This window comes from Lathyrus oleraceus, chromosome 1, assembly GCF_024323335.1.
Source record: "Lathyrus oleraceus cultivar Zhongwan6 chromosome 1, CAAS_Psat_ZW6_1.0, whole genome shotgun sequence".
Lineage (NCBI taxonomy): Eukaryota > Viridiplantae > Streptophyta > Magnoliopsida > Fabales > Fabaceae > Lathyrus > Lathyrus oleraceus.
The window spans coordinates 402,552,258-402,572,287 of record NC_066579.1 but is presented as its reverse complement, the minus strand read 5'-3'; the positions used below and the strand labels follow the sequence as shown (position 1 = coordinate 402,572,287).

General features: G+C 39.0%; 1 long non-coding RNA gene across 2 annotated transcripts; it reads left to right on the top strand.

The window, feature by feature from the left end:
• The first annotated feature begins 6,817 nt into the window (after nt 1–6,817).
• On the top strand, nt 6,818–8,007 carry LOC127115827 (uncharacterized). 2 transcript variants are annotated; one of them, XR_007800886.1, is made up of 6 exons: nt 6,818–6,922; nt 7,000–7,112; nt 7,204–7,355; nt 7,536–7,594; nt 7,692–7,748; nt 7,846–8,007. It is a non-coding gene; the product is annotated as an uncharacterized LOC127115827 (long non-coding RNA). The 2 variants fall into 2 exon arrangements; XR_007800887.1 differs by lacking the exon at nt 7,846–8,007 and having other exon boundaries at nt 7,692–7,776.
• Nucleotides 8,008–20,030: the final 12,023 nt, after the last annotated feature.

Here is a 20,030-nt window from a genome sequence, read left to right as displayed (position 1 = left end):
CATTTCTTTGTACACCTGATTTCTAAATAGAAATATATCTATTGTTTTTCATTCTAAAATTCTTTTTAACTAATGTTCACGTAGTGCCGAAAAAGTGAAAAGTTATTTTGAGAGTTGTGTTATACTGATAATGCGTTTAATTTATTTTACTCAAGAGTGTGATTTTCTTGTGTAATATCGCTGTAAAAAATTTGAAGGTTGCAAGCTAAACTTGAAAATAAAAGGATGAAGGTTCTTAAGCTATGTCTGTGTAAAAGCTTTGGTTATTGTTTGAAGGTTCATAGCATGACCTTGTGTAAAAGCTCCAAGTGTTATTGAATGTTAGTTGAGCTGATCTTACAAAAGTTCAAGATTGTTTTTAGAAAAATTCTCGAGAGGAAATTTTTGGGAACAATAATAGGTCAAATGGTTAGCCCAAACCTATATAAATGTTTGGTGCAAATCTCTCTATCCATTCTCTTTATTTTCTGTTATTTATTTTCTTTCAGTTGCATATCTCTCTCCATCTTTATCTTCTTTTATCTTTCCGCTACTATCTCTTTCTTTGTTTATTTATACAAATATAAATATTTTTAAAAATCAAAATTGTGAGTGCATTATCCTCTTAGATATATTTTTGAATGATGTCAAAACTATGACACTTAATATTTTGTGTATATTGGATCTTATTGTCTACGTCTAGATGTGCATTATCATAACATGACACTTAAAATCAGATTAGATAGGCTATTACAAGTTTAAATTGTGATTTTTCATGAAAAAACATGTAAATGAGTTGATACATCACAACTATGCGTCGATACATACTTAAGGATTCTTAAAATAAAAATTATGCCTTCTATGTAGCACTATATAAGAGCCTTTAGTCGATAAATATTGTGTATGTAGCGTTACATTTGTGTTTTGTATCGACTCCTGCTGAAGCTTTTTTGCAAGCAAATACGTCTTCCTCACTTGTATCGACTCCTAAAGTCTTTGTAGCGGCTCCCGAGCTTTATATATTGACTCATCCAAATTTGGAGTCAATACATCATGTTCTACTCTACAAAACTTATAATTTTTTGCTAAAAAACAGTTTTATTTATTATTTTTCTACACACACATACATATAAATATGCATTCGTGCATCATTTCTTATTATCGAAATCAAGAACATACAAATAATTTTCTCATCATCTTCAACCTTTTCTCTTCATACATTCAACAAATACACATAATCATTTTTATTGAGTGTCATCTAGATTAGATTGATAAGGTGCAATTTATGATTGTTGTAATCAAATTGGATTGAGTATTTTTGGGGGTTCCATTAATAAAGTTGGTTATAGTTTTTCCTCCAATATCAAGGATTTATTTGGGGATTTTGTACAAGATTTCATAACGAGGATTCAACCTAGTGGAAGTTTTGAAGAACGGGGTTTTGTCAAAGGAGTAGCGGTAACCGAAGGATCGACTTGGAAGTCTTGGGTCACTTGATCTTGCTTAAGATCATAGGTAAAGAAGAAGTTATGATCAATATCAAAAATGGGTTTGGGGGGAACTGAGCATGAGATTTAGGCACTTCTAACTAACTTTGAACTCTGTTGGAAAATTGCATTTAAAAGGGCCATATGCTTTTCAAAACTTTTTACATGCAATTCACATGAATGGTTCATGTATAATCTGGTTCCATCACTATGTTAATGAGTTAATAATGAGTTAACAATCATAATAAATGTTTTTCAAAGAGATTGAACTATATTTCTCTTAGTATTTTGGATTAAAGCTTCAACAAGCGGTCCATGCAAAAGTTAGGGATCAAAACAAAAACCGAAAGAGACAATGAAAGTCTCCAACAAAACAAAACAAGATTCAGTGACCACCATACCAAAATCAAAGGGTCACCGACATCCAAAAAAAACGAAATAAGGTGGCTGCCATTCCAAGACACCTTGAATCACCATCTTTATCCTTACACTTGCAAAAGACGAATGTGTGTGAATTAACTGAACGTAGGATTGGAGATCATCATGAAGAAGGGGTGGGTTAAAATAAACTTTGAGCCTTATATCCTTTTGTTTCAATAACCATGAACCAAGCCACGTTACAACCCTCAAAAGACCTAATTGAAGCGGGGTTTATTCTGAAAGCATACTATAGCAAGGTTGAGTAAGTTGACTCCCAAAGATTGGCTAATATTCTATTCTCACTACATCATTCACACACTAGCTAAATCAGCACCGCGTTTGGACTCATGGTCCATTCGCCACACATTACCACAACACTCCAAATGAATGATTGTTTTTCAAAACTTGCATAATTATTGCATTAAAATCACCATTTCTTGGATAACAATTCTTAATTATCAGTCAGTACTTGACATCGAGAAAATTCCAACAAGGGGCAATTCAAGAGGTACTTGATCGTTGGTGCCAATACGAAACAAAACCATCCCATAATCCTATGGAGCAGGGGCATGGCATCCTTTTTGATTATGTCAACTTAAGAAGACAAATCTCCAAGCATCGTTGATCAAGGAGGAAAGGCACTTCAACACTTGGCCCGTCTGGGGCAAGTCCCTCAAAGGCTAATCACGGGCAGATCATAGCAAGATATAGAAACTGGGAAAAACAAACTCAGACCACGTCATGGGATAACCACTCCTAAAGGCTTCATTTCAAGGAGAATTCCTATGAACACCTTACAGTCTGGGGCAAGACAAGTTGCAAGGGGAAAATTCCCTTCTTATCTTCAAGTCATTCAAGCAGGTTGTGTCAGACACTAGTGACTGTTTGAATTCACAACAAGAACGTCAAAAGTTCATACAACATCACATCTTGATAAGAAACCCTGCAGCACGTCAAAAGCACAATCATCATGCGTTGATCACATCGCTATGCTCAGTTACAGGCTGGCAAGACATCGCAGAAGAAGAAGTCGAGATCTTTTCAAAGACAAAACATATCAGCAAGAGATCAAACTTGGGGCACCAAGAGTATCTACACCTATTGCGTGTTCATCACATCATCAGCTACCGAGTGTCGTGAAGTCATGTCCTTTCACCAATCAATAGCCAACCCACATTGACAATTACCAGAAAAAGCCAAAGTCCACCTCGCTGGTACCCACACAAAAACAAATACAACCAGCACTGGTTTCCAGAAGATACATTGCCTTTGAAAGGGGGGCCAATCCCAAACAAACCAATCATCCTTTGCATTCAAACATGCATCACATGCATCACCTCATACATAACGCATACATGACATTTATGCATATAGCACGTGTCACACCTCGAAAAATGGGGATACGACTTCAAAGCGAAGCGCGATCGTACGCTCGCAATGATGGACTGAACAGAGTCGCCACCGAACTTTATTTATTCCCAAAATGGGAAAGGGAAAATATCGATAAAACCCCTAAAAGAAAGGATAAGACATGGTCATCGCAACCAATATCAAGGTTCGGGAGTCGATTACGCAAGGGAAAGGTATTAGCACCCCTCACGTCCGTTGTACTCAATCGGAACCATTAGGTTAGTTGTGTGCATTAGTGTTAGTTGAAATATTAGGCTTTTCGAATTATTAGGTGGGAAAGAAAGAAAGGATGAGAAGAGAATGTTTTTGGATTTTTGAAGAAGGACTGAACCTAAGTTTTTTATTAGTGGGCCTGACAAGATTTACAAATCCTGCTCCTACGTATCTCAACAGAGAAATCAAGGCTTACGTAGTTCTGGGTAGAAAAATATTTGTTTGTTGGTCGATTTTAGCGAAAGCTATATTGTATTAACCGACGAAAACATCGTTTTACCGAAAACAGATGAGGAGTGGACGCATACCATACATCGAACGAATTTATAAATCTACATTCGGAAAAGCGTCATCTATCTCTACTCAACAATCGTGGCCGAAACATTGTTTTGTATTACTTAAGACAATATATCTTCCATTTATGAAAAAGGTTTTTTGATTAATCGCACGGCGGCGAGAAAAGAGTTTGATTGGTTGGATGTATTTTGAGTGATGGCGAGAACTTGGATGAGCGAAATATACATCTCGAATCCTAGTCTCAGGAGTGCATGGTATACACCATGTTCCATTTCCATCTTATTTGCAAAAATGTTTAATAAGAATTAAGTGTTTTTGAGGTTTTGATTGAGAAAGGGTTTGAAGAAACCGCATTGACAATTTTAGACGATGGCGAGAGCTAAGATAGGCGAGGCATACGTCTCGAATCTTAATCTCAGAAGTGCACGGTATACACCATGTTCCATTTCCACCTTTATTGAAAAAGTGTTAAATAAGAATTAGGTATTTTGAGTTTTGTTGTGAAAATGACTTGACCCTAGATCAAGTATTGATGGACGTTTAAGAGAAATTTGAATGAGTGTTTGAGAGAGAACAAAGTGGATAAATTTGGATGATGGCGAGAGCTAGGATTGGCGAGATATACATCTCGAATCCTAGTCTCAGGAGTGCACGGTATACACCATGTTCCACTTCCATCATTTATTGAAAAAGCGTTAAATAAGAATTAATATTTTTTGAGTTTTTATTTTAAAGAAAATGGCTTGACGTTGAATCAAGCGTTTGATGAAAGTTTGAAAGAAATGGAATAAAATAGGAGGGAGAAATGAATTGATTTGCTTATTGAGAAAATACTCAACGTTGGATCGAGTCATTATTTTTGATATTTTAGAAATAGTTGATTTTATTCTTGTGTTAGTATCTAACTAAACAGTCAAACAAATAAAGAAATAAAACACTACAAAATTATTACACATCGGGGAAGTGGGGTACATTTTGTCAAATGGGGATTCAAAACCATGAAATAATTAAATCGGGCTCAAACAACAAATAATGCAATGTATGAGTGTAAGTGCAAGAGAACTGGCTCATTGTAAGAAAGCCCAAGAGTAAGCTATGTGAGGTTGATGGCGATGCTTAAAAGCAATCGACTTACAAGGGTATGGAAATGGGTATTAATAACCTAAAGTTAAAATAAATTGCAAGGTACTATATAGAAAAAGAAATTAAATAAAATAATAGACATAACAAATATAAACACAAAAAATTGGCTATCTCCAAGTATCAAACCCACTCCACTAAAGACCATGAAACTGCCCCCTCTCCACTAGACCACTTACGATTAATTATTATTTATAATAACAACTTGGGTATATAAGCCAGAAAAGATTGGAATAAAAAAATTAAAAAAATAAAAACTAAAATAATAATAAAAAGGTCTGTTGGATTACCAAAAAAACCCAGCCGCCTGGCTGTTGGGTTCTAGAGGCTAATGGATTATGAATTAAGAAAGTAAATATACCAATATATACCATTTAATAAAAAAACAGAAGACTAAACGTAAACAAATTTTTTAATGGCTTTAATGATGGTTTTGTAAAAATAAAATAAATGAAGGAAAGGTGGGAGGAACAGTAACGAAACATTCATTTGTTCACGCTCCCTCAATCTCATCTTCGCTCTCAACCATTCTCTCTCACCCTCAATCATTCATCTTCTTCGCTCACCACCCTGTCTCCCAATCGCTCTCAACCTCGCTCGCCTCTCTCAATCTCGCTTCTCTATCAGTCCCTCAATCGCTCCTACCAAAACTCAACCTCTCGTCGCCTCTTGATATCTCACACCAAAAGGCGAAAAAACAAAGGTTTAAAAGGAAAATCCAATACGAAATCTCACCTTTGGCGACGACGACGGCTCAGGTAATGCTTGAATCTTCTCCCTTCGCCTCTTCAAATACTGGTTTTGCTTTGATTTTGGGATTAGGGTTTTTGTGGTGTTTTGTCTGCCTCTCAATTTTTCGTTTCCTCCTCTGACTCTCTTCTCTCCTTTTATGTCCAATAAATTAGGGTTTCAATTTGGTCTTTGGTGATCCAAGAAGTAACTCTGCGAAGTTCTTTCGGTGCTCAGAATCGGATCGTCTTGTTCGATGCTAGATTTGGAAACGGTAATCTGAGCCTGTGCTTTTCCTTTGAACTTTTGTCTCCATTCCATTTTGGGATTATTTCTTGAATTTTAACGCTTTGCTAATGGCTTCATGTTTTACTGCAGTGAAATCTGGAGCGTTCATGAGTAACTTTGGTTTTTTACGTGGCTCTCATTCTGTTCTTCTTGCTTTCTATTTTTTGTTACAATTTGCGTTTGGTTTTACTCATGGCATGCTGTAGGTTGCTTCCACCAGTGCTTCCTCAAAAATCAGGAACACCTTCAATTCCAACTTCTTGTGCTAACTTTGCATCTAAATGTTCAATTCCAACTTCTTGTGCTAACTTTGCATCTAAATGTTCAATTTCAGACAGTTGCAAAGCCTGCTCTTCTGATTCAAAAATAGTGGTTGGTTGGCCCTTGTGTGTGCTTGTCTTGCTTACACTTTTGATACGTTCTGCAGGTTTACAACTATGTCTGCGGGTGACGATGACTAGCTGCATAAGTCTTGGTTCGAATGCAGCCCGGGTTGCTGGGAATTTCAGGTGACTTGAAGGTTGATGTTAGCATGAGCGGAAACTACGACTTACACTTGGAAAACGTGGTTGTTTGTAGACTTGATGGTCAAGATGCGGTTTTGTGAATCATGGGTCGAATTGCGATTCGGACATTGCGAACCCGCCGTGAGTAAGTGAGTTTTGTTAAAAGAGGGAGCTCTTATTTGTATTATGTTAAAAAATGTAGATGGAATTTAGAAATGATTGTAATCTTTTTTTTTGGGATTGCTATGAGTTTTCTGCTACAAGTTGTTGTTGGTGCCATGTTCTTTATTGTTTGTTGCAGGTTGTGGACGAGGTTGCAAGCATGTTGATTGCAGGTTGCACTGATTTATTGCAGCAAGATTATTGATGTTGCATGTTGCAAGGTCTGTTGTGGCATTGATGATGGTCCAATGCAGGATGGTTTTATGGGGAACTTCCATACAGATTGAGCAGGTAACAACTTTCCAGTCTTTCTTTTCATCCTTCTTTAGAAAAGCACTTAACATTTTTCATATTTCCTCTTGCACCAGATGAAAGATATTGGGTTTCCCTGTGACCTTGAGTCCGGGACTTGCACCGCATCTTACCAACTTAGCCGTTTTAAAATTGAACCTGGAACTTCTCTAGAGCAACGAATTTGATGGTCCTCACTGCGCTCTCGATTTAGAATTCTTGCAGCATTTGGTATCTTGTGAAGTATATCATGATCTGCTGCCCTCATTCTATACCAACAGGAGCCATTCACATTAAATGTTGATACGGTTTTGCGGTCTTCTGCTACCAAAAGTCCAAGCAAGAACAAGAATCATGCTTAAAGTGATGAAAGCGATGACGGTCCCTCAAGACAATCTCATGATCAAAGGCTTTGGAGATTAGCTTTACTACGGTATGACAATAATTACATATACGCAAATTCCTTATTATTTTGAATCCTCCTCTGCTGATTCTTTGGTAACCGGAACTTCAATTTCTTCCTCTCCGAAGAGAGTTTCCGAATCAACAGTTACAATCCCATGAAGATTCAAACAAATTTTCACTTTAATCTTTTCTTTTCCACCATTTTCAGGTTTTTTACTTGGAATGTGAGTTTGACAATTTGTCATGGCAAGCTGTAGCGTGAGGCAGGTATCTGTCATGCTGGTGTTATTTATTCTTGTCATGTGGTTCGATACCCCGTGGTAATCTTGCAGGTATACTCACAGTTCTTGCTCTGGTTTTACAGGGTGCGCACATGGCTGGAGAATGGTGAGCCAAAATTTTCCTTTGCTGACTGCATGATGTATGGTTTGTTGTTGATTTCTGAATGCTATGGAAGTTTGAGTAGGTTTGATGGTGATTATGGTTCATTGGTGGCTTACTGCAATATCATTTTGCAGGTTGTTGATGCCAATAAGCTCAACACTTTCTACTCCAAGAATACGGTCAAATTCCCTCTCGTCGTGCATCTCAACAAGGGCGGCCAATCCAAGTAATTTGCATATTTTAACCATGTTCTTGATGTCAAGATCAGGTAAAACAACGGCAATTAGAAGGACTGCATCTGCTCCTTTAGATTGATCATAGTAGAGTTGCCAAGCATCTATGATGAATTCTTTGCACAACAAAGGGCACTTTACTCCAACACTTCTTATTAACTCAAGATTTTCAAAGCTCCTTGAAGTATTTTTCATCTGTCAAAACACTTAGACATGCTGCTCCACCTTAGGATGTTTCATTGTTGGAGTGGTTTTTTGTAAAATGGTTAGATTATATGTAATCGAAAGTGAGTGAAAATTTGAATGGTTTATGTAATATGGTATGGAATCAAATTACAGGAAATTTGGGAAAAATGAGATTGAATGGACAAAGAGCTCCATGAATTTGAATGGTTTATGTAATATGTGTGAAATTGTTTGTAACTTTGGAATTGAGCAGTGGTTTTGAACATGTGAATTGAAATGGTTTATGTAATAGGATCCCACATGTAACTGTTGTAACACCCTTCTAAATACCCCAAAATATTTAATTAAAATAATAACATATCAATCAGAGTAATTATGCCCCGAAGGGTGTCACACAATCATTTCACAACATTCATCAAAATATCCTGTCATGCTCATTCATTTAATCAAAATAAGACTCTTTTGCATAATTCGCAGCGGATACAAAACATCGACATTCAAATCATGTACTACATTACATGTAAAGTTGATCAACAACTAAATTAAAACATAGTCAAACATCCCCTCCCGATGTTACATCTACCAGAGCATGACCCACTAAGGACGACACTAGACTCCATAGCACTAGCTTCTACTCAACTCACTGCTCGTTACCTGAAAAATAGATGTAAGGGTGAGTTCCTCAATCAATATAATAAGCATTATAGAACAACATGTAATGCTAAGTAAATAACACATCAATTCACCCTAATCAGACTACGCACTCAGCAACGGCAATATCCGTTCAAACATCATATTCAACAGTAACATATAGCATATGTATAATCTCAACCATACTCAACATCAACAGTACAACACACAACACACATATAATACTGGAATACATCCATTCATATTATATGCCATACATTCATTATGCAATGAGACTCCACACATGCGGTACCGACTATTCTTGAACATACAGTTCAAGCTCACCGATCAAATCCAGATACGGCTACTAAGCTCACTAGTCCCACTCATTTGAGATCTAATGACTCACTCACTAATTCCTCACCGTGGGAATCAGCTACAGCCCCGAAGGCTAGACTATGCACACTAATCATCTAGCATGCAAACATCAACAACAAACCCACCATGGTTCACTCACTAATTCCTCACCATGGGAATTAGCTACAGCCCCAAAGGCTAGAATAAGCATGCTAATCACCTAGCAATGCAACAACAACAGCAACAGTTCAAGAATAGACACAAGCTCACACTCTAAGCCATAAAACAGTCTATTCACAAATGCATACATAACTGATACATTCACAGCATCATGCTTATCATCACCCATCATTAATACATTTTATCACAAAAGCATATCACATCATGCCACATAATCAAATACAGTATTAGCACATTCTACTAATACCTATACTACTCAAAACAACGGGAAATGATCCCTGCTACATCATACATCAGCTAAGTACATCACTCAGCCTAAACAACCAAAAACTGCACAACAACAGCACAGAAAATCACAATTCTGCCCATACGCGTATTGCCTATGCCCATACGCGTATTGCCCACGCCTGACCAAATCCATACGCGTAATGCCCACGCCCATACGCGTATGCTACGCGTATCACATTCCCATACGCGTACCAACAGAGACCAAAACACGTTCAAAACATCATCTTCCTCATCCATACGCGTATTGCCTAGTGCCATACGCGTACCAGCCACCTCATACGCGTATTGCCTAGTGCCATACGCGTATGACCAGAGACCAGAACTCTCAGATCTGCAATGGCTTTCTCTGCTACGAGATCTACCCAATCCAACCTTCCACAGTCCAATTTCTACACAGAAATCGTTCATATTTTCAACACAATTCATATCTTATTCGATTGCACAAAATCTGACACTTTTACATCTAATTCCTACGAATTCTTTCTCAATTATACCCCAATTTCGTTTATCCAAAAAGTTCACAAATTCATCATGCATCAATCTAATCAGAGGTAAAACAATGGTTATCACTACCCAGTACATATTATCCCATAATGCCCTTTAACCGATGATAAACCCCCCTTACCTGAGTTAATCCAGCAATCTCTGAGCTCCAAGCTTTTCCTCTTCTCTTGCTCTGCCTTTTTGCCCTTTTTCCACTTTCAACCGCTTCTCTGTGTTTTCCTTTTCACGTGCAAAACCCTTTTTACCAAAAATGGGACTTTTTATTATTCCAACTTATTTTATTCCAATAAATAATTATCCCAATAATTATTATTCCAAAATAATAATAATAATAATTCAATCATCTAATTAAATTAATAAACATATTATTAACTTAATTTAAATAATTATTATATTATTATCGGGGTGTTACAACTCTCCCCCACTAAAAGAGTTTTCGTCCTCGAAAACATACCTCAAGCGAACAACTCCGGATAAGACTCCTTCATCTGACTCTCAAGTTCCCAAGTCACATTGCCACCTGCTGGTCCTCCCCAAGCTACCTTCACCAAGGCGATCTCTTTACCCCGCAATTGCTTCAACTCTCGATCCTCGATCCTCATAGGTGATGTTTCAACAGTCAGGTTATCTCTCACCTGTACATCATCTACTTGGACTACATGCGACGGATCATGAATGTACCTCCTCAACTGAGACACATGAAAAACCTCATGCAAATTCGCAAGCGACGGCGGTAAAGCGATACGATAGGCTACCTCCCCTATCCTCTCCAAAATCTGATAAGGACCAATAAAACGAGGTGTCAACTTCTTCGACTTCAAAGCTCGACCAACACCAGTTATCGGAGTAACACGAAGAAACACATGATCTCCCTCTTGGAACTCAAGTGACTTCCTCCTCTTATCATGATAACTCTTCTGACGACTCTGAGCAATTCTCATCTTCTCCTGAATCATCTTAATCTTTTCCGTAGTTTGTTGAACAATCTCCGGTCCAACCACAGCACTCTCGCCGGACTCATACCAACATAACGGTGTCCGACATCTCCTACCATACAAAGCTTCAAACGGTGCCATACCAATGCTCGAATGAAAACTATTGTTGTAGGTGAACTCAATCAAAGGCAAATAACAATCCCAAGCACCTCCCTTTTCCAAAACACAAGCTCTCAAAAGATCCTCTAATGACTGAATCGTCCTCTCAGTCTGACCATCAGTCTGCGGATGATATGCAGAACTCAATCTCAGCTTAGTTCCCAAAGCTCTCTGCAAACCTTCCCAAAACTTCGATGTAAATCTAGGATCTCTGTCCGAAACAATACTCGACGGAATACCATGCAAACTTACAATCTTCTCAATATACAACTCAGCTAGCCTCTCTAACGGATAATCCATTCTGATCGGAATGAAATGAGCCGACTTCGTCAATCTATCCACAATCACCCAAATAGCTTCAAAATTCCTACTTGTCCTCGGTAAACCCGAAACAAAATCCATACTGATACTATCCCACTTCCACTCTGGAATAGCCAACGGTTGCATTAGCCCAGACGGCTTCTGATGCTCAATCTTTGACTTCTGACAAGTCAAACAGGAATAAACAAAACTCGCAATTTCTCTTTTCATTCCCGGCCACCAAAATAACTTCTTCAAATCATGATACATCTTTGTAGCTCCAGGATGAATACTCAAGCCACTACGATGTCCTTCCTCCAGAATACTCTTCTTAAGTTCGGTAACATCCGGAATACACACCCGATTACCAAATTTCAAAACGCCATTCTCATCAACTCTGAATTCACCACCTTGACCTTGATTCACTAGAGTCAACTTATCAACCAAAAGCATATCGGATTTCTGACCCTCTCTGATCTCCTCCAAAATATTATTCGTCAACTTCAGCATTCCCAATTTAACACTATTGTGAGTACTCTCACACACCAAACTCAAATCTCTAAACTGCTCAATTAAATCCAACTCTTTAACCATTAACATAGACATATGCAATGATTTCCGACTCAATGCATCAGCTACTACGTTTGCTTTACCCGGATGGTAATTCAACCCAAAATCATAATCCTTCAGAAATTCTAACCATCTCCTCTGTCTCATATTTAGCTCTTTCTGGTCAAACAAATACTTCAAACTTTTATGATCACTGAAAACCTCAAATCTTGATCCGTACAAATAATGCCTCCACAACTTCAGAACAAAAACCACAGCTGCCAACTCTAAATCATGTGTCGGATAGTTCCTTTCATGAACTCTCAGTTGTCTCGAAGCATAAGCTATAACCTGCTTATTCTGCATCAACACACCACCCAAGCCCAACAATGAAGCATCACAGTAAACCTCAAATGATTCCGACGAACTCGGTAATATCAGAATAGGAGCAGTAGTCAACCTTCTCTTTAACTCTTGGAAACCTTCTTCACATTTCGAATCCCAAACAAACGCTTGTCCCTTTCTAGTCAACATCGTCAACGGTAACGCCAACTTAGAAAATCCCTCAATGAATTTCCTATAATAACCAGCCAAACCAAGAAAACTTCGAATCTCAGCAACAGACTTCGGAGCTTCCCACTTAGATACCGCTTCTATCTTAGAAGGATCAACAGCAACACCACCTCTTGAAATCACATGACCAAGAAAACTAATTTCTTCTAACCAAAATTCACACTTAGACAGTTTAGCAAACAACTTCTTTTCTCGTAGAACTCCTAAAACCACTCTCAAATGCTCAGCATGCTCTTCTTCAGATTTCGAATACACCAAAATGTCATCAATAAACACTACCACAAACTTGTCTAGGTACGGATGGAAAATCCTATTCATATACTCCATAAATACTCCAGGCGCATTAGTCACACCAAAAGGCATCACAGAATACTCATAATGTCCATACCTTGTTCTGAAAGCAGTCTTCTGAATATCTTCAGTTTTCACACGTATCTGATGATACCCAGATCTCAAATCTATTTTGCTGAACACACTCGCACCAACCAATTGATCCATCAAATCATCAATCCTCGGCAAAGGATACCGATTCTTGATCGTCACTTTGTTCAGTTGCCTGTAGTCCACACACAACCTCATAGTACCTTCTTTCTTCTTAACCAATAACACTGGAGCACCCCACGGTGACACACTCGGACGAATAAATTTCTTATCCAACAAATCTTCCAACTGACTCTTCAATTCAGTTAACTCAACAGCGGACATACGGTACGGAGCCATCGATATCGGTCTAGTACCAGGTACCAAATCAATCGAGAACTCAACTTCACGCTCTGGTGGTAATTCATTCACTTCTTCAGGAAACACATCAGGAAAATCACACACCACGGCTAGATCGCCAATCACTAGTTTATCTTTAGCCTCCAAAGTCGCTAACAGCATAAACAACTCTGCCCCATCTGCTACTGCCTCATTCACCTGCCTCGCTGATAGAAGCAAACTCTTTCCTTCCTCAATCTCAGGAAAGATCACAGTCTTATCAAAACAGTTGATAGAAACTCGGTTAAACACCAACCAGTTCATACCCAGGATAACATCAATCTGCACTAGTGGAAGACACACAAGGTCTATCCCAAAGTCTCTACCAAAAATACTCAAAGGACAACTCAAACAAACTGAAGTAGTAGTCACTGAACCCTTCGCAGGAGTATCAATCACCATACTTCCAAGCATCTTAGATATCTCTAACTTAAGTTTCACAGCACAATCCAAAGATATAAAGGAATGAGTAGCACCTGTGTCAATAATAGCTACAAGAGGAAAGCCATTAATATAACACGTACCTCGGATCAAACGATCATCTGCAGAAGTCTCAGAACCCGATAAAGCAAAGACCTTGCCTCCTGACTGATTCTCTTTCTTCGGCTTAGGACATTGTGGACTGATATGACCCAACTCTCCACAGTTGAAACAAGTCACAGTCTTCAACCGACACTCTGCAGCCAAATGACCACCTTTTCCATACTTGAAACACTTCATCTCAGCACTGGTACACTCATGAACACGATGTCCAGCCCGACCACATCTGTAACACTTAACAGGAGCACTAGAGTCTCCCCCACTAGGCCTCTTCATCCCACTCTGCCTCTGGAAACCTTTGCCAGCTGCATACGGTTTTCCACGATCAATCTGATTCTTACCTTTCCTATCAACCCTTTGCTGATAGCTCTCTGCTCTGGCCTTGGAATCCTGTTCAAAAATCCTGCAACAGTCAACCAAGTCAGAAAACACTCTGATCCGCTGATATCCAATAGCCTGTTTGATCTCGGGACGCAACCCGTTCGCAAACTTCACACATTTCGAAAATTCTCCAGCAGCCTCATTATAGGGAGTGTAATACTTTGACAGCTCTGTGAACTTAGCAGCATACTCAGTAACAGACCGGTTACCCTGCTTCAATTCCAAGAATTCTATTTCTTTCTTTCCTCTGACATCCTCTGGAAAGTACTTCCTCAGAAATCTCTCTTTGAACACAGCCCAAGTGATCTCAGCATTTCCAGCAGATTCCAACTCAGTGCGGGTAGCAACCCACCAATCATCAGCTTCCTCTGACAGCATATGCATACCGAACCTGACCTTCTGGTTATCGGCACACTCAGTTACTCGGAAAATTCTCTCGATCTCCTTCAACCACTTCTGAGCGCCATCTGGATCGTATGCTCCCTTAAACATTGGAGGATTGTTCTTCTGGAACTCACTCAGTTGACGAGCAGCTCCCATTCCCACAACATTCGGATTTCCTCCAAGTACTCCAGCTAGCATACCCAGAGCCTCAGCAATTGCAGCATCATCTCTACCTCTTCCTGTAACACCCCGAATAAAATAAGAGAATTATTTAAATTAAGTTAATAATATATTTATTAATTTAATTAAAATAAATTGAATTATTGGATTATTATTATTTTATTAATTGGAATAATAATTAGTGGAAAATATATAAGTTGGAATATGGAGAAAAAGGGTTCATTGTTGGTAAAGAGTTTTCACGTGAAACAGAGAAACGGCTGAAAGGTGAAAAGTGGAGAAAGGGCAAAGAGGAAGAGCTAGAGAGCAAAGGTTGAAGAACGGAAAAGCTTGAAGCTTAGAGATTGCCGGATTATCTCAGGTAAGGGGGGTTTATCGTCGTTTAATGGGTATTATCGATTAACATGTAATGGGTAGTGATAAGCCGTCGATTGACCCTAATTGGGATTTAGAATGCTGAGAAAATTGTGATGAATAAGTTGTATGAAAACTGAAATTGAATCGATAATTGTATGTGTCGTGATTTCCCGATAGTGTAGCTTTTTACGGAAGTTGAATCGGAGGTCCGGAAGTCCTCCAACGGCGGAAAATGCGGGAACTCTGCATTCTGCCTTGTGTTAGCGCAGGGACTGCTGTTTTGCCTGCGTTAACCGGTTAACCCAGGGCGTTAACCGGTTAACACTGTTGCGTTTTGCCAGAAAATGTATTTTTGTCCTGCGTTAACCGGTTAACCCAGGGCGTTAACCGGTTAACACTGTTAGAAATTAGAAAAATTGGTATTTTAATGTTGTGAACGTAATTGGTGATTGGCCTATTTTAGTTGATTGTGAGGAATAATTTTGTTGGGTTTATGTTATGAAATGTTGATCCAAATATGTTGATCAGTTGTGTTAAAGTTGTTGAAAATGCTGAGTTGTAGGCTTGATGAGCCAAAGTTGATTATAAGTTGATTTTTGTTGAAAACGTTATTGTGTTGATATTATTATCATGTTGTTGACAGTTAAAGTCGTGTATGCCATGTACATTCATATGCATTAAGTCGGAGCTTTGCTCACACCACGTTGGCCTGGATTGGCAAAATTTTAAGTTGAAAGTTGAAGGCTTATGCCTTGATGCCCACTAAAACGGCAATGATTTTAAGTTGGGAGTTTTACTCCGAATGGTACCACATGCATGACGAGTCGAGTCTCATTTGAGTTGCATTTTATGTTGTTATTGAGTATGATATTGAGTTGATAACTGCCGTTGCTGTATGTGTAATCTGATTTGGGTGATGAAACGTGTTGAATTACTTAACATAACATGATAAACTATAATGTTTGTTATATCGATTGAGGAACTCACCCTTACAACTATTTTTCAGGTAATGAGCAGTGAGTTGAGTAGAAGCTAATGCTTGAAGTCTAGAGTAGTCTACGTAGTGGGTCGTGCTCTGATAGATGTAACATCGGGACGGGATGTTTTAATTGTTTATTGTCGGTTGTTGAACCATTTTTCATGTAATATGTTGTATGTTTGTGGAATGGTTGAGTTGATTTATATCCGCTGCGAATTGTGCAAAAACATTATTTTGATTAAATAATGAGCATGACAGTTATTATGTTGTTAGATGTTGTGTGACACCCTTGGTGCATAATTACTCTGATATTTGTTGTTGTTATTTTAATTACATATTTGGGGTATTTTAGAAGGGTGTTACATTAGTGGTATCAGAGCAGGTCGGTCTGTCCGGCCAGTTGTCGTGTCGTTACTGTCTAACAATTGTGTATTGTTACTAATCTAACTTTAAGTTTTGTTGTATTGATAAGTTGAGATGGCTGGAAGGAATGACGCTGCAATGGCTGCCGCAATGCAAGCAATGGCACAAGCTGTGCAGAACTTGCCAAATGCTGGTGGTGATGCTGGATCACGTAGCTTGGCGACTTTTCAAAGAGAGAATCCGCCGGTGTTTAAAGGGAAGCATGATCCAGATGCAGCCTTGGGATGGTTGAAAGAGATTGAGAGAATCTTCCGTGTTATGGATTGCACTCCAGCTCAGAAGGTTCGGTATGGTACTCACATGCTAGCAGTCGAAGCTGATGACTGGTGGCTAGAGACTCACGAGAAGTTGACCGTGGCAGGTGAAGACATTACTTGGGATGTATTCCGTAGGGAATTCCTGAGAAAGTATTATCCGGAAGATGTCCGTGGTAAGAAGGAAATCGAGTTCCTTGAGCTGAAGCAAGGAAACATGTCTGTCACTGATTATGCTGCGAGATTTGTGGAGTTGTCCAAATTTTATCCTCATTACACTGGTGCTGGTGCTGAATTTTCAAAGTGCATCAAGTTTGAGAACGGATTGCGCTCTGAAATTAAGAAGGCTGTTGGGTATCAGAAGATACGCATTTTTACTGAATTGGTTGATAGCTGCAGGATATTTGAGGAAGACAATAATGCTCATTACAAGGTTGTCAGTGACCGCAAGGGAAAGCAGCATCAAAACCGTGGCAAGCCGTATGATGCCCCAGTGGGAAAAGGGAAACAAGGAGCTGCTCCGGCTCAGAGGACTAGTAGGGGAGGTGCTCCTGCTGGTATAGTTTGCTTCAAATGTGGTCAGGCTGGTCATAAGAGTAATGTATGCACTGCTGAAGTAAAGAGGTGTTTTCGCTGTGGTAAGACTGGTCATGCAATGGCTGATTGCAAGCACAAGGAAATGATTTGTTTTAATTGTGGCGAAGAAGGGCATATTGGAAGTCAGTGTCAGAAGCCAAAGAAATCTCAGACTGGGAAGGTGTTCGCATTGACCGGAACTCAAACCTCCTGTGAGGACAGACTTATCCGAGGTACATGTCTCATAAATGGTACTCCTTTAATTACTATTATTGATACCGGTGCTACCCACTGTTTTATTTCTGCTAACTGTGCTCGAAGACTGGGTTTAAAATTGTCCGCTTTGGATGGTGAATTGATTGTTGAGACCCCAGCGAAGGGATCAGTAACTACTTCTTTGGTATGTTTAAAATGTCCTTTGTCGATCTTCGATAAAGATTTCTGTGTTGATTTAGTATGTTTGCAGTTGGATGGGATGGATGTAATTCTTGGTATGAACTGGTTAGAGTATAATTATGTTCATATAAATTGTCATCGTAAGTCGGTGAGGTTTTCCACTCCTGAAGAGGAAGGAGTTGACTTATTACCTTTCAGAGAATTGCGAAAATTGATGAAAGAGGGAGCTCAGATGTTTTCTTTGATGGCGACGTTGTCGGTTGAAAGTAAAGCTAAGATAGAGGAACTGTTAGTGGTGAAAGAATTCCCTGAAGTTTTTCCTGATGAAATTCCTAGTGTGCCGCCGGAGAGGGAAGTTGAATTTACTATCGATCTGGTACCTGGTACTAGGCCTGTTTCGATGGCACCGTATAGAATGTCGGCATCTGAATTGTATGAATTAAAGAAGCAATTGGAAGACTTACTTGAGAAGAAGTTTATAAGACCAAGTGTGTCGCCGTGGGGAGCTCCAGTGTTGCTAGTAAAGAAGAAAGAGGGTAGTATGAGGCTTTGTATTGATTATAGACAATTGAATAAAGTAACGATCAAGAATAAGTATCCACTACCGAGGATAGATGATTTGATGGACCAATTAGTGGGTGCTTGTGTGTTCAGTAAAATTGATTTGAGATCGGGCTATCATCAGATCAGAGTGAAAGATGAAGACATCCAGAAGACAGCGTTCAGAACTCGGTATGGACATTATGAGTATTTTGTGATGCCTTTCGGTGTGACTAATGCGCCGGGAGTATTTATGGAATACATGAATCGTATTTTCCATACTTATCTGGATCATTTTGTGGTAGTATTTATTGATGATATTTTGATTTACTCTAAGTCCGAAGGAGAGCACAAGGAACATTTGAGATTAGTATTGGAGGTTTTGAAAGATAAGCAATTGTATGCGAAGTTGTCCAAGTGTGAGTTTTGGTTAAGAGAAGTCAGTTTTCTCGGCCATGTAATTTCAGGAAAAGGTATTGCTGTAGATCCTTCCAAGGTAGAAGCTGTATTGCAATGGGAAACTCCTAAGTCGGTTACCGAGATTAGAAGCTTTTTGGGATTAGCTGGATATTATAGAAGATTTATTGAAGGATTTTCTAAGTTAGCACTTCCGTTGACTAAATTAACTTGCAAAGGTAAAGCTTTCGTGTGGGATATTCAGTGCGAAGAGAATTTTAATGAATTAAAGAGGAGATTGACGTCGGCGCCGGTTTTGACTTTGCCAAATCCGGAGGAACCGTTTATAATTTACTGTGATGCTTCATTGATGGGTTTGGGAGGTGTGCTCATGCAGAATAATAAAGTAATTGCTTATGCGTCGCGACAGTTGAGAATTCATGAAAAGAACTACCCTACGCATGATCTTGAACTTGCTGCTGTAGTGTTTGCGCTAAAACTTTGGAGGCATTACCTTTATGGTTCCAGATTCGAAGTTTTCAGCGATCATAAAAGTTTAAAGTATCTATTTGATCAGAAAGAGCTGAACATGAGACAACGTAGGTGGTTCGAATTGCTTAAGGACTATGATTTCGGTTTGAATTATCATCCAGGAAAAGCGAATGTTGTGGCCGATGCTTTAAGTAGAAAGACCTTGCATGTGTCAGCAATGATGATTAAGGAGTTGGAATTAATTGAGCAATTTCGGGATATGAGTTTGGTTTGCGAAGTAACACCGCAGAGTGTGATGCTAGGAATGCTAAAGATTAATAATGATTTTATGGATAGTATCCGAGAGGCACAGAAGTTGGATGTGAAATTAGTAGATATCCTTAATCGTTGTGGTAAATCAGGGAAAAGTGACTTTAAGGTTGATGCAAGAGGTGTGTTGAAATTAGGGGAAAGAATTTGTATTCCTGACGACGCAATTTTGAAGAGAAGTATTTTAGAGGAGGGTCATAGAAGCAGTTTGAGTATTCATCCAGGAGCTACTAAAATGTATCAGGATTTAAAGAAATTATTTTGGTGGCCCGGAATGAAAGAAGATGTGGCTCGTTTTGTGTATGCATGCTTAACTTGTCAGAAGTCGAAGATTGAGCATCAGAAGCCTGCTGGGTTGATGCAACCGTTGGAAGTTCCGGAATGGAAATGGGATAGCATTTCTATGGACTTTGTAACGGGGCTGCCTGCTACCTTACGAGGGCATGATTCGATTTGGGT